The sequence below is a fragment of the Amblyomma mixtum genome, chromosome 8 (assembly GCF_055824585.1).
Source record: "Amblyomma mixtum isolate Tamu chromosome 8, ASM5582458v1, whole genome shotgun sequence".
In the NCBI taxonomy this organism is placed as follows: Eukaryota; Metazoa; Arthropoda; class Arachnida; order Ixodida; family Ixodidae; genus Amblyomma; species Amblyomma mixtum.
The window spans coordinates 47,347,234-47,359,268 of record NC_143019.1 but is presented as its reverse complement, the minus strand read 5'-3'; the positions used below and the strand labels follow the sequence as shown (position 1 = coordinate 47,359,268).

General features: G+C 50.3%; 1 protein-coding gene and 1 non-coding gene across 2 annotated transcripts in view; both read left to right on the top strand.

Moving 5' to 3' along the window:
• The window catches only part of LOC149332289 (silk gland factor 1-like), a 343,245-nt gene that overhangs the window by 310,118 nt on the left and 21,092 nt on the right, over window positions 1-12,035 (top strand). The gene's annotated exons all lie outside the window — the stretch shown is intronic.
• On the top strand, window positions 10,287-10,360 carry TRNAI-AAU (transfer RNA isoleucine (anticodon AAU)). Its single transcript has one exon. It is a non-coding gene; the product is annotated as a tRNA-Ile (tRNA).

Sequence of the window (12,035 nt, the reverse complement as noted above, 5' to 3'; positions counted from 1 at the left end):
TCGTTTTAACGAATTATCACCCGCAAACGCCGAGGCAGAGAGTACGAAGCTCTCCACGTCGTAGTGGACAGCTTGGGATTAACTTTGACTACCTGGAGTTTTTTATTAATTGCACCGAAAATGTGAGTCTTTGAATTTCGTTAAAACAGATGCTTGGGCAAGTTGGTAACTCATTTTCATTGTCTCCCTTCGTGTCCGTGTCTTAGTGCGCGCTGTTCCAAGAGAATTTGAATTTCGCCTCTGTTGAAATGCTGCCGCCTCCCAGAGAATCGTCCTGAGACTTCGAGCTCAGTAGAAGAACGCTATCATAACCGCTGTGATCGCTCTGCGCCATCTTACGTAAGAGTAAGATTTTCTGCAAGCTTCAGGATTAATTACTTGCGCTCATATAATGATAATTCTCGCGATAAACGAAACTACATGTTGTTATTACTCAGCGATTCGAGGCGTCTGTCTTGTTATTGTTATGTTTTATTATTATTTTCCCGCAGACGTGTACTGCGTATACACAGAGTGCTCACCATAGTGCTTTGACTAGTGCAGCTGCTGTGTACGATCACTACTCAGTGTACTTATTGTTGTACTGAACATGTTGAACCACATGCATCAGATGTCAACCTTCAGGGGCCTCCTAGATTATACATGCGTACAAAGTACGTTATGCACACTACATAATCGAGCCTGCGTGTATAAAGTGGCGATTTTTCCGTCCAGCTTGTTTCGTCGGCGCCTGTGTACACATTGGAAACAGCGCCAGAACTAGACGTTTTCAAAACCCCGATAGCTGTTTGTGTAATCCAATCGACGTATTGCGATCAAATAATGGAGCCTCGTAATCTGGCCCTTCGCTGTGTTTAAAGCGCCTGTGTAACGCGCGAGTACACAAGCGACTGCAAACGGCAAACGCAAATGTTTGTAGACACACAAGCTTTCTCGCTTCGCGAACGATCAGCTCCACGCACGCACGAAGCGCATGGAGAGATGAGCGCGATGGAAGCGAGAGAGAAGTCGTCCCTCGTTAAACGAGATACCGCAGCCAGGGGGCGCGCGCAACCACCCTTATTCGCGGGGCGAATCTTTGTGACTGAGCGTTCGCTTACAAATGAGAGAGAGACCGCCTGCGAGCGGCGCCGAATGTGTACAGCGAGTATATATACATACACATACGCAAAGCGCTCGGAAACATCTCCATTTGGGGCTCGTCGTCGCATAAATAAATTCTCCTTCTTTTCCTTCTGTTTTCTCCAACCGCGCCGTCGCGGGAAGCACGCCTGTTGCTAGCAGCGTCTGTGTGGGTACGTCTCTGTGTGTGTTCGTGTGTGTACTCTAGGAGGAATCACGTCTATCTGTTTCAGAGTTATCTGTCTATACTCGTGCGTATAAATACGCACACACGTTCCTACTACACTTTTCCCGAGTGTGCATAGATAGATAGCTCGCAGAAGTGCTCCCTCTTCTTTTCGCAGCCAGCGGTGTGCGCGCGCACAGAGCCTTTTCGCTGCGTGTGTTTGTGCGTGCGCGCCTACACACATTGTCGGAAACAAATATTTGAGGTTTGTCTGGTGAAGACAAGAGACCCCGGCCCGGCCGCGCCCGCGGCTTCGACGGCCGGGCTCGAGCTTCGAGCACGGTGTAGCGGTGGCGCTGTAGTCTCTCGCCGTCGCCGACGCCGTGCTCTCGGAGGCAGCGGTGCGCTTTTTTTTTCACCCCCAGTGTTTTCCGAAGTCAATATTGGTCAGAAGGATCATAACGCCGGCGCTGCGCGTCGGCCGACCTCTCTCTCGCACTTTTCTCCCTCATATATTACATACTAAGCATTTTGTTTGTTTTATTTGTATTTCTGACTTCTCTCCCTCTTTCTCGACTTCTTTGTTCTTTAACCTCGCTCTATAAACTCAACGAATCTCTGCCGAGCGTTTTTTTTTTTTTGTGACTTCAAAGACGTTCGTACGAACACGTACGTCCTCTCCCACTTTATCGCTGTTTGGCACTTTCGGCGAGAGGTGGTGTTGGCGGCGGTTTCACGAGTTTGCCGCGCCAAACAAGCCGCCGCGGTGGAGAGTGGGTCTTTGTTTACAACGGTGGACACGCGTTATATGTCCATGTACCTTGTGTGTATACAACCCCGAGAGAGATATATATATACGTATGTGTTCCAGGCACACATAGTGAGTGTGTGTGTATTGTATACGAATGTGTGTTGAGGCAGTTCTTGGCGCTGATAACGAGATCAGAGTGGATCGAATTTCTTCCTTTCTTTTCCTATCTCTCTCTCTCTCTCTCTCGCTTTCCCACTCATCCTCAGTCTGTGCTTCTCTGCAAGGGCCTCTTGAGTACGTCTAAATTTGGTGCGGTTGTTTAATGTTCTAGTTGTTGTATTCGAGCTGCTTGCAGTCAACCTCCGCTATTCACTTCTTCTTCTAATGCCGGGAAGTGGATCATTTAAGCATTTTGACACCTCTCTCTGCCTGAATTTTTCTGAACTTGTCTTCCTCATTATGCTGAATCAGAACGATTCACGCAACGATGTGAGTTTGTCTAGATGACGTCAGTGTTGCATAGAAGGCTAGAGAGACACGCAGCGCGATGAACAAAGCGACGCCTTGTCACAACTGTATAGGTTGTAGAGAAATCACTTCCGCGTGGACTCAGTCAGATAGAAGTATGCACAGCCATACATAGGCCAGCAGCCCACCCATCATACGAATCAAACACTACCAAATTCCACTTAGTTTTCTGCGTGCTCGTATTGCAGAATTGACGAGTATTACATATCGAGCAATATGAAACGAAAAGCTTAAAGTTCACCCACGAGAACAAAACTTAACTTCAATATAGAACTTCAGATAACATTACGGAGATCATTCCTCCAGATTATCCATGGCCCCGGCGATCGGTGATTGATTACAGTGTCTTTCATCTGCTCTTCTAATTCTTACGGGAGTTCCCGTAGAAGTCCATGTAATCTATCGAGACTGTCTTCTCCTTGTGATACTTCTTTCTCTCCCCCTTCATCTTCATCCAAGCTCCTGGATCACATGCATTACCTCTCCTCCTAACAGCGGGTCCATATACTACATGCAGTGTACGTTACACACGTAGCCATGTGTACTGTGTGCGCTGTCTAATGCATGACTTGGGTGCTCATTTCTTTTTTTAGTCTAGTTTGCACCTGGACTCTTATCCAAGGGAGGTCTTCTATGTAGGCATAATTTCGGTCCGTGCAAATCAAGCGTGCAAGCCATATTATAGCATGGATTTCTAATTAATAATTAAAGATGCGGGGGGGGGGGGGGGGCGCCTGTGGTTCGAGCTCCACGTCAATGCTACCCTACTGCAAGTTTCCATATAAAGAGTCCTATACTTCTATTACGTTTCCATATGAATTATAGGGAGTCCGTATGGAGTATATCGAGTCGATATGGAAAGGACTGATGGAAACTTAGATTTCATATGAAGTTTGCACACTACATGGAAGCCATATAGAGGTTATATGGAATGCTTATGGACTTAATGCAGAAGAGATGAGTTTTCATGTATATTTCCATATCTTGTGGACCCCATATTCCCGCAACTCCATATGAGCGGCTCATGTGGAACGTTTCAGTGGGGTATATACGCAGCGGCTCTCCTTCTGCGCGGTATTATACTAGCTCTGGTCGGCTTGCTCGTTCCACGAAGAATGCCGCGCTGGCCTCATGGCTTCTCGCGTGGGGGCTTCAATTAGGCCTCGAGGCTGCGCCCTGCAGCCAGTGCTAAAGGCAGCGCCGGATAGGAGGGCATGGCGATGAGTGGAAGTGGGTACAGGCGCGGCTGGGCTGGCAGGCAGCGGCGACGGACTTTTCCCCTCCAAATTTGTCGAGTCAACAGAGGAGAGTCCGTCCGTCGCTGCCTGACGCCGCGCTTCGGATCCCCTCCTAGCGGCGAGCGTCGCGTACTACAACAACCTTTGTCGGCGGCGGTTCCTCCGCTTTCAGCGTTCCCGCCACACCGGCTTCTCTCCTCTTCCTCGCCAACGTTCACGGTTTAGCAAGCTGGAAGCAGACACCGGATTTTCTTCGACGAAGAAAAAAAGCGATGGAAAGTGGTGATCGGGAGTGCAGGAAGGGTGTGGCAGAGAAGGTTTTTGCTCTGGTGCCGAGGGTTCGGAAGAGGCCTATATATCCCGACCTAACCGACGACCGCGGGACTCGCTGAGAGCGTCTGCGTCAGGTTCGCTCAAAGTGTGCAGTGCTTTTTCGACGCCGCGACCGACGCCGCTGCCAGTGAGGAGGCGAGCTCTTCCCGAGCCGCATGCACAGCGCCACTCTATCTCTCGGTGTCGTTCGTACGCCACCCACCCCGGCTGCTTTCCGCCATGCACACACACAGACGCTCCAAGCCCCCGACTTGCAGCTTTCACCATGCATCGTCCCTGCCGGCGCCGTCACTGCTACAAATCCCAGTTCAAACAACTGTCTCCTCCCAGCGCCCCCTTTCACCATCACGAAATGGAAGTAGAAGGTGCGGCATCGCACAGACCTCTCGCCGTTGCAGCGTACAGTGAGAGGGTGGGCCGCCCGCATAGCTTCCGGGCATGGCGGAAAAGCCGCCCTCCCTGCCCGTCATCCTTTCTCTCGCGCCACTCGCGTTGCGCGAGCTTTCTCGGCTTTGCGCCGGAAGCTGGACGGATGAAGAAAGCGGGCGGAGGAAGGACGGGCGAGCTGTGCATGTGCGTGAGTGCGGAAAGAGAACGGGGAGGAGGGGGAGGGGTGGTTTGGCGCTGGCTGGGATGACATCACGTGACGCTGACAGCCGGGCAACGAACAAGAGGCGCATGGCGACGACTCCTCCGGAGCGGCGCCGTTCGAGGGAGCGCGGAAAGACGAGGGCCCGCCGTTTGCTCTTCGCGGGGTGGGCATAGCGGTGGTGGGGGCGCTCACACGAGGGATCCGGACGGCGATGATGTCCCGCGCTTTGCTGCTGCAGCCGTTTCTGCCGCCCCTTAACGCTGTTCTCCATCCTCGCTTGTCGTCGCGTAGCTCGGTGAGTGTAGGAGGGCTTTGCCCGGGGAAGAGCAGGCTGTGAGGGGAAGGACGGGCGCCGTATTACTCATGGACAAACAACCGCTTAATTTCCAAACCGAGGTCCCTCGTGGACTACGCCCGCTCGCTCGAACTCGTGTGTGGCAATAAACGGTACAACAGCGCCCTCTAGCCCTTCTCCCGCCCTCCTTTGCTTCTTTTTTCTCTCGCGCTTCTCTTTTTCTTCACTATGTATCTACCACAATCGCGCTTTCCGGCTGCGCCCTAGCTCCCTTGATTCCATACTAATTCATTTCATTTGTCTCTATTTTGTGGGTTTTTGTTTGCATTCTTCTATGTTCTTATGTCACCACTTTTCTCCGCTTTTAATTCGGATATGCTCAGCTGTTCTTTTGAAAAAAAAAAAATAAGGAAAGGATGCCAAGAACTAGCGGCTAGCTTGTATTGTGAGAGTAGCGCCGATATTTCATACTGAATTTCAGTTGTAGTTCCCATGCTTCCACGGGGCACTTCTATAGCAGCGGCGATAGGCCGCAGCGTTTACCAGGCGTGGTTGACGACGAAATCGCATGCTTTTATTTTCACTAAAAAAAAATAAAACAGAGACACCTAATTTTATTGTGTTGACAATCTGACAGCATTCGAAGCTGCTGATGCCTTTGCCGAAAGTGGCTGATGGGGCTTTTGAGACCCAGGTTACTCTTCCCGAGCTCTTTCCGCAGACATGCTAGACACAGACGAACCTGACCTGTGACTTCACTGCCGGTCTGCTGACGTCATCTCCCCTAGCTGTTTCACCGGTCTGATGGCGTCACTGATGACGTCACTACCCGCCATCGAATCAGGGCTTTTTTCTGTACGACGCCACACGGCGCCGAGTTCTTGCTCCGGTGAGAGTTCTATGCTAGTGCATAAAACGGCAATTAGATTTACCTTTCATCCTCAAAAATTTTGCCTGTCACGACCCGCAAGCAGGATGACGACGTTATAAAATGTGGTATAGACAAGTTGCACGACGTCATAGCGGCCGCCATGTTTTATACTAGAAGCACGCTGGAAACCTGCGCACTTTTCTAAGCCGCTTTTCCCCAGCTGCTCAGACTTGCACTGTGAAAACTATGCCATGGATTCCATCGTGACGACCATGAAGTCACGTGCAACCCATATATAACCATGTAAAACCCGATTTTTACACGAAAATAAGCTTTTTGGTAAGGGCGCGCGAATATTTGGAAATTTCGAACACCGAATCAAATATCCCCCTGTTAGATTATTCGAACGAATAAAATAGTGTATGTTCAAAATTATTTGAAACGAGTCGAATATGTCTTCAAGTTATCGAGCACTTTTCGAATAATTGGCGCAAAGTTTAAATAAGGCCTGCCGTATTTACCTCCTACGACTATTCCCAGAACAGGGACCATATAAGCTGCGTACCATTATTAGGGTTCAGCGCCGCGGTGCGGTCTATCCGCGTGGCGTTGTTTGTGCGTCTCTGAGGTTTGTGCATCTGAGAGGTTTTTGGCAGTTCGGTAATCTTGCGAGTACTTATATTCCGTTTCGGGTAATAGACTATACGGAGATTTGATAGCGATGCTCTCTCCGCCGCCATTGTATCGTTCTGTGTACTTTGGCCTCATGGGTCATGATGTGTTAAAGAGCGTGTTCAAGAAGCTGCTTCCTCCTTGCACGAAAATGTTTATTTTTTAATAAATTATACACACAAGCTCCACCTGCTAAAACATGGCATCCATATAGGAAGGACATTTTTGTACCATATTTTAACTGTCGTCTGTGCGATGTACCTGAAACCCTTGAACGCTGTTTTATCAACTGCAAGGATGCGATTTTGTTTTGGGATATGCTGCAAAGGGCGCTAAAGAAGGACTTTGTTTTAAATTCCTACAGTGTACGTTCCCTTGTGCCCACTCAACCTGATTACGAACACAATGAAGTGTTTTTTTTTTTTTCATTGGATTTCACAGCCTGTTAGACCGCAACGCTGAACCACTTGTATTGCCATTGAATTGAATGGTTACGCGGTACCTGAGGTCGGCACCCTCCGTGTATTGGGCTTGCACATCCAGAACGATGGCAAAAACACCACTACCCTCAAGAAACTCAAGCAGGTTGCAGGCGCGATATCGCACCTCATCCGCAGGGTTTCGGGACATCATAGAGGCATGAAGGAGCGCGACCTATGTCGCCTCATTCATGCCTTTGTCCTCAGCCGTGTACTGTACACTACCCCATACTTACAACTATCCAAACATGACATAAACGCTTTGGATGCTTTGATTCGCAAGGCATTCAAGGTAGCACTTCATCTTCCCCTCAACACACCCACAGACAGATTACTAGGCCTGGGCCTCCACAACACGATCGGGGAACTGGTGGAGGCCCACCGACAGGCCCAATACATCAGGCTCACAAAAACTTCCACAGGTCGGTATATCCTGGACTCCCTGGGAATCAAAATACCGGCCAACGACCCAACCCTTCTCGCCATCCCACGATCCCTTCACCGAGAGCTTCTCATCAGGCCGCTCCCGAGGAATATGCACCCGTCCCACCATGAGCAGCGCCGCAGAGCCCGTGCGAAGGCACTCCATCGAGCGTACGGCCCCCAGCCGGACGCCGTATGGGTGGACGCTGCCTGCACGGGTGATGAAGCGACAGCAGCTGCGGTGGACTCCTTTTCATCCACCCTCTTCACACTACCTCTCCCTCCAGATACGTCCCCAGAGGCTGCAGAGGAAGCCGCCAATGCACTTGCTATAACCCGCACGGAAGCCCGGTATATTTTAACTGACTCTAAAACTGCGATTCTAAATTTTGCTCGAGGCCGAGTTCATGTCCCTGCTTTTGGCATACTGGACTCGCCCGATGCACCCCCGCCCCGCCAAGTGGAGCTGATATGGGTGCCTGCGCACTCCGGGAATCCCGGAAACGAGGCCGCCAACCTTTTAGCCCGAGGTTCTTTAAACCGGGCTCAGGTGGCCTCGGATCGGGGATTCACGAAGGATCGCATGCACTCATTCAGTGAGCTGACCCAGGCATACAGAGCCTCTCGCCAGCTCTACCACCCGCCCCACCCCTCCCTAGATAACAGACACGCAACACTCTGGCGCAGATTACAAACACATACTCTCCCCTCGCCCCTTACCCTGAACCAACTATCATCCCTCCTTCCCCACTCCTGCTTGCGCCCTATGCCCAGAACCCTTCGCCTCTTCCCTCCACATCATTTCCCTCTGCCCGGCGGACCCTCCCCCGCGGGACCTAGAGAACCTCAAGACCTGGGAGGACTGGGAGACCCTGCTGCATTCGGAGGACCCGGCCGTGCAGACCATCGCCACCGGCCGTGCTGCCAGTGTTATGGACCTCAGGAACATAAACACTTGAGTGCAGTGGGGTCGTGCGGGGACCCTGGGGCGTGCCCCGAATTCCTTTGTAAATAAAGTTTTCTCTCTCTCTCTCTCTCTTAAATTGGTAAATTGGTTTTTGAGGAAAGGAAATGGCGCAGTATCTGTCTCACATACCTCGGTGGACATCCGAACCGCGCCGCAAGGGAAGGGAGGGTAGGAGGGAGTGAAAGAAGAAAGGAAGAAAGAGGTGCCGTAGTGGAGGTCTCCGGAATAATTTCGACCACCTGGGGATCTTTAACGCGCACTGACATCGCACAGCACACGGGCGCCTTCTGCGTTTAGCCTCCATCTACGCAGGCCAATTTTTTTTTCTGGCCCTACAGCTTATAGCAGTAATAATCCGTATAGTTGCGTATTTAAGCCCATTTTTTTTACAAAGACAAGTTTCCGCATAGACAAAGCAACAAGAAATAATATACAGGTATGCTCAGTTTCGCACCGTACTCGTGCTCCTTGAGAGTGACGTAGGGAGAAAAAAACTGTATAAGGATTTAGGGGACATAATGCTACCTGTACCAATGTACTGTTTCCCGAATCGTGGAGGCCCAGGAGCAGATGTTCTTAAGAGAGTAAAGAAGATGCCAGTATCGCCATCAGTCAAATCCTTTTTCTTTAAACTTGACACTAACACATTATCCGTCAAAACACGGATGCAAGATAAAGGCATCTTCATTCCCTGATCAACTAACTGTTTTCTATGCAAGAAAGCTGAAACCATAGAACATGTTTTTTTGGACTGTTGGGACCCCATCTTTTTCTGGGATGTTCTTCAAAGGACTTTAAAAAAAGACTTACCCTTAGATTCCAACGGCATAAGATTTTTACCGTTACACGACGCAGATGGCATTCCATTGAATGCGATTATGCTCCTGGGCCTGCACAGCTTGTGGAAAACAAGAATGCAGTTCAACAATGTTGATGTAGAAGTTCGTTCTGTACGGGAACATTTTATTCAAAGAGTTGTACGTTTCAGGGAAGTGTATCGAGCACTCCCTGAACCGCCAGAATGGGCTGATGTGCTTGACGTTTTGACGCAACTGAAAAAATTTTAACATACCGTGTCAGCCAAAGCTTGGTTGACACGTTTTATCTACAGGGTGTTTCACCTAAGACTTTCTGCAATTTTTAAAAATAAGCTATTTGAACTAGATGCGCGCTTTTTCTGGCATAGCATTGTCAGTGGTGTAGTGCACCATAATGCAGCTAAGACGTGCTAACTCGCAGGCTTATTAACCAATATTTAATAGTTAACTTTTAAACTATTACCGTCGGGCTCCTTAATTATTGAGGGGCATGTAGCCCACCGTAAGTGATGTCCATATCCGTTTTTAGAATTTCGAGAACGCGATTAGCCTCGGCGCTGTGGCCCAACAAATCTTGGCTATTTCGACGAGTTACGTGCACTGGAGAGGTTGCTTTGCCTGCAAGCTTCTCAAATCGCATGTATTTTGGCGCGATGTAGGCGAAATTTGTTGGGCCACAGCGCCGAGGATAATCGCGTTCTCGAAATTCTAAAAACGGATATGGACATTACTTACGGTGGGCTGCATGCCTCTCAATAATTAAGGAGCCCAACGGTAATAGTTTAAAAGTTAACTATTAAATATTGGTTGACAAGCCTGCTAGTTAGCACGTCTTACCTGCATTATGATGCACTACACCACTGACAATGCTATGCCAGAAAAAGCGCACATCTAATTCAAATAGTTTATTTTTAAAAATTGCATAAAGTCTTAGGTGAAACACCCTGTATTGTACGAGTACATTGATGTGAACGTCGAAGTCGGCAATAAAGAAAAAAAAAAGTGCTCCTTGAGAGATTCGCCCCTTGCCCGGCCTGCTAGCTCAGTCGGTTAGAGCGTCGTGCTAATAACGCGAAGGTCGTAGGTTCGATCCCTGCGCAGGCCAATTTTTTTCTTGCTCTAGAGCTTACTGCAGTAATTCTCCGCATAGTTGAGTATTTAAACCAACTTTTCACAAAACCAGTTTCCGCGTAGACAAAGCAACAAGAAATTATATACAGGTACGCTCAGTTTCGCCCTGTGCTCGTGCTCCTTGAGAGATTGGCCCGTTGCCCGGCCTGCTAGCTCAGTCTGATTCGACTTCCGGCCACCGAGCGTGACGGACGTGTGTATCATGGGCTCCCAAGGAGCGGATTTAGCGGCCCAGCCGGGCCGCGGTATCAGGAGTACGATCAAACCGAACGAGGACTACCAGCTGATTTTGCCGCATTTGCCAACAGGTTCGAGCGTTTTGCATACTGTTTTTTTGCATGGCGACGTCCAAGCCAGGCCATACCGTGTTGAAAACTTTCGTGACGCTCTTGAGCGTCTGTCATTGCTGCCGGAAGTGGTTGCCCTCGGGGCATATCAGATGAATCATGTTTGGGCCGTGACATTCTGCAATGAAGAAGGAAAAAACAAAATGCTACAGGCGGAGGCGTTCAACGTCAAGGACCACCGCTGTGTGGTCATTGACCCATGCAACCAGGGCGTCAGGCTGAAGCTGTTCTGGCTGCTACACGGCGTGAAAGATGACGACGTGAAGGCAGCTCTGGCGGCTTTTGGAAAAGTGACCGACGTAACTAGGGACAAGTGGAGAGTCAAAGGCTGCGTCGACAAGTCGTCTACTACGCGCTCAGTGACATTGAAGCTGAAGGTGGGCGTTACCATCGAGGACTTACCGCACCAGCTGCGTGTTGGAGAGGACGTCGCACTCGTCCACGTTCCTGGCAGAGCTCCGCTCTGCCTCCGATGCCGCGGCACCGGACACATACGTCGGGAGTGCCGTGTGCCACGTTGCGGGCTCTGTCGTCGCTTCGGCCACGACGACGCCCAGTGCGTGCGAACATATGCTACCGTAGCTGGTCCTGGTCGTAGGGATACTACTGAGGAGCATATTATGGACGAAGTCGACGCAGTAGAGGCGACCCGTGAGAGTCGCGAAGACGCAGTACCGAAAAGCATAGCCTCAGAAAAAGCAACGCTTCCCACGGAACATGAGGCTGCCAACTCAGAAGAACCGCCTGTGCCTGACACCAGAACTGAGGCGGACGCTGGAAAAGCGGATGATGCTGCGGTAGGTGCAGCTGAGACGGTTTTGGAATCGACCGACGAGAAGGACGTTGACACGGAGATGCCCGCGGCGTCAACTTTGCCAGCGAAGAGGACGCACGACGAAGCTGATGACAAGGCGACGAGCTACGACGGGACGGACCATGAGGAACCTCTTCCCAAAGCGCCTCCTGTTCGACGTGCGGCCTACAAGCCCAAGCCGAACATCCCTCCCGATCGTAGGACTTCGTCGGGTGTCCCTCCGCCTTAGCGGAGGTGCCTTGCAGGGTCTTCGTGTTGGTAACCCGGTCTTCGATCGGGTTCAGTGCTGACACCGCCGTACTTTGCAAGCTGGAAGGATTTTTGATGAGGTGAGCTGCAAACCGATGTCACTTTGAGAGCGGCGAATCCCAACCATTTAGATGGCGCCTCAACTAACATCTAGCTTGCGTATTGCCACACTGAACGTGAGAGGTCTTTCTGCGCGAAGAAGGCAAAATCAGCTTAAACGTCTCTTGTTCGAAAACGAA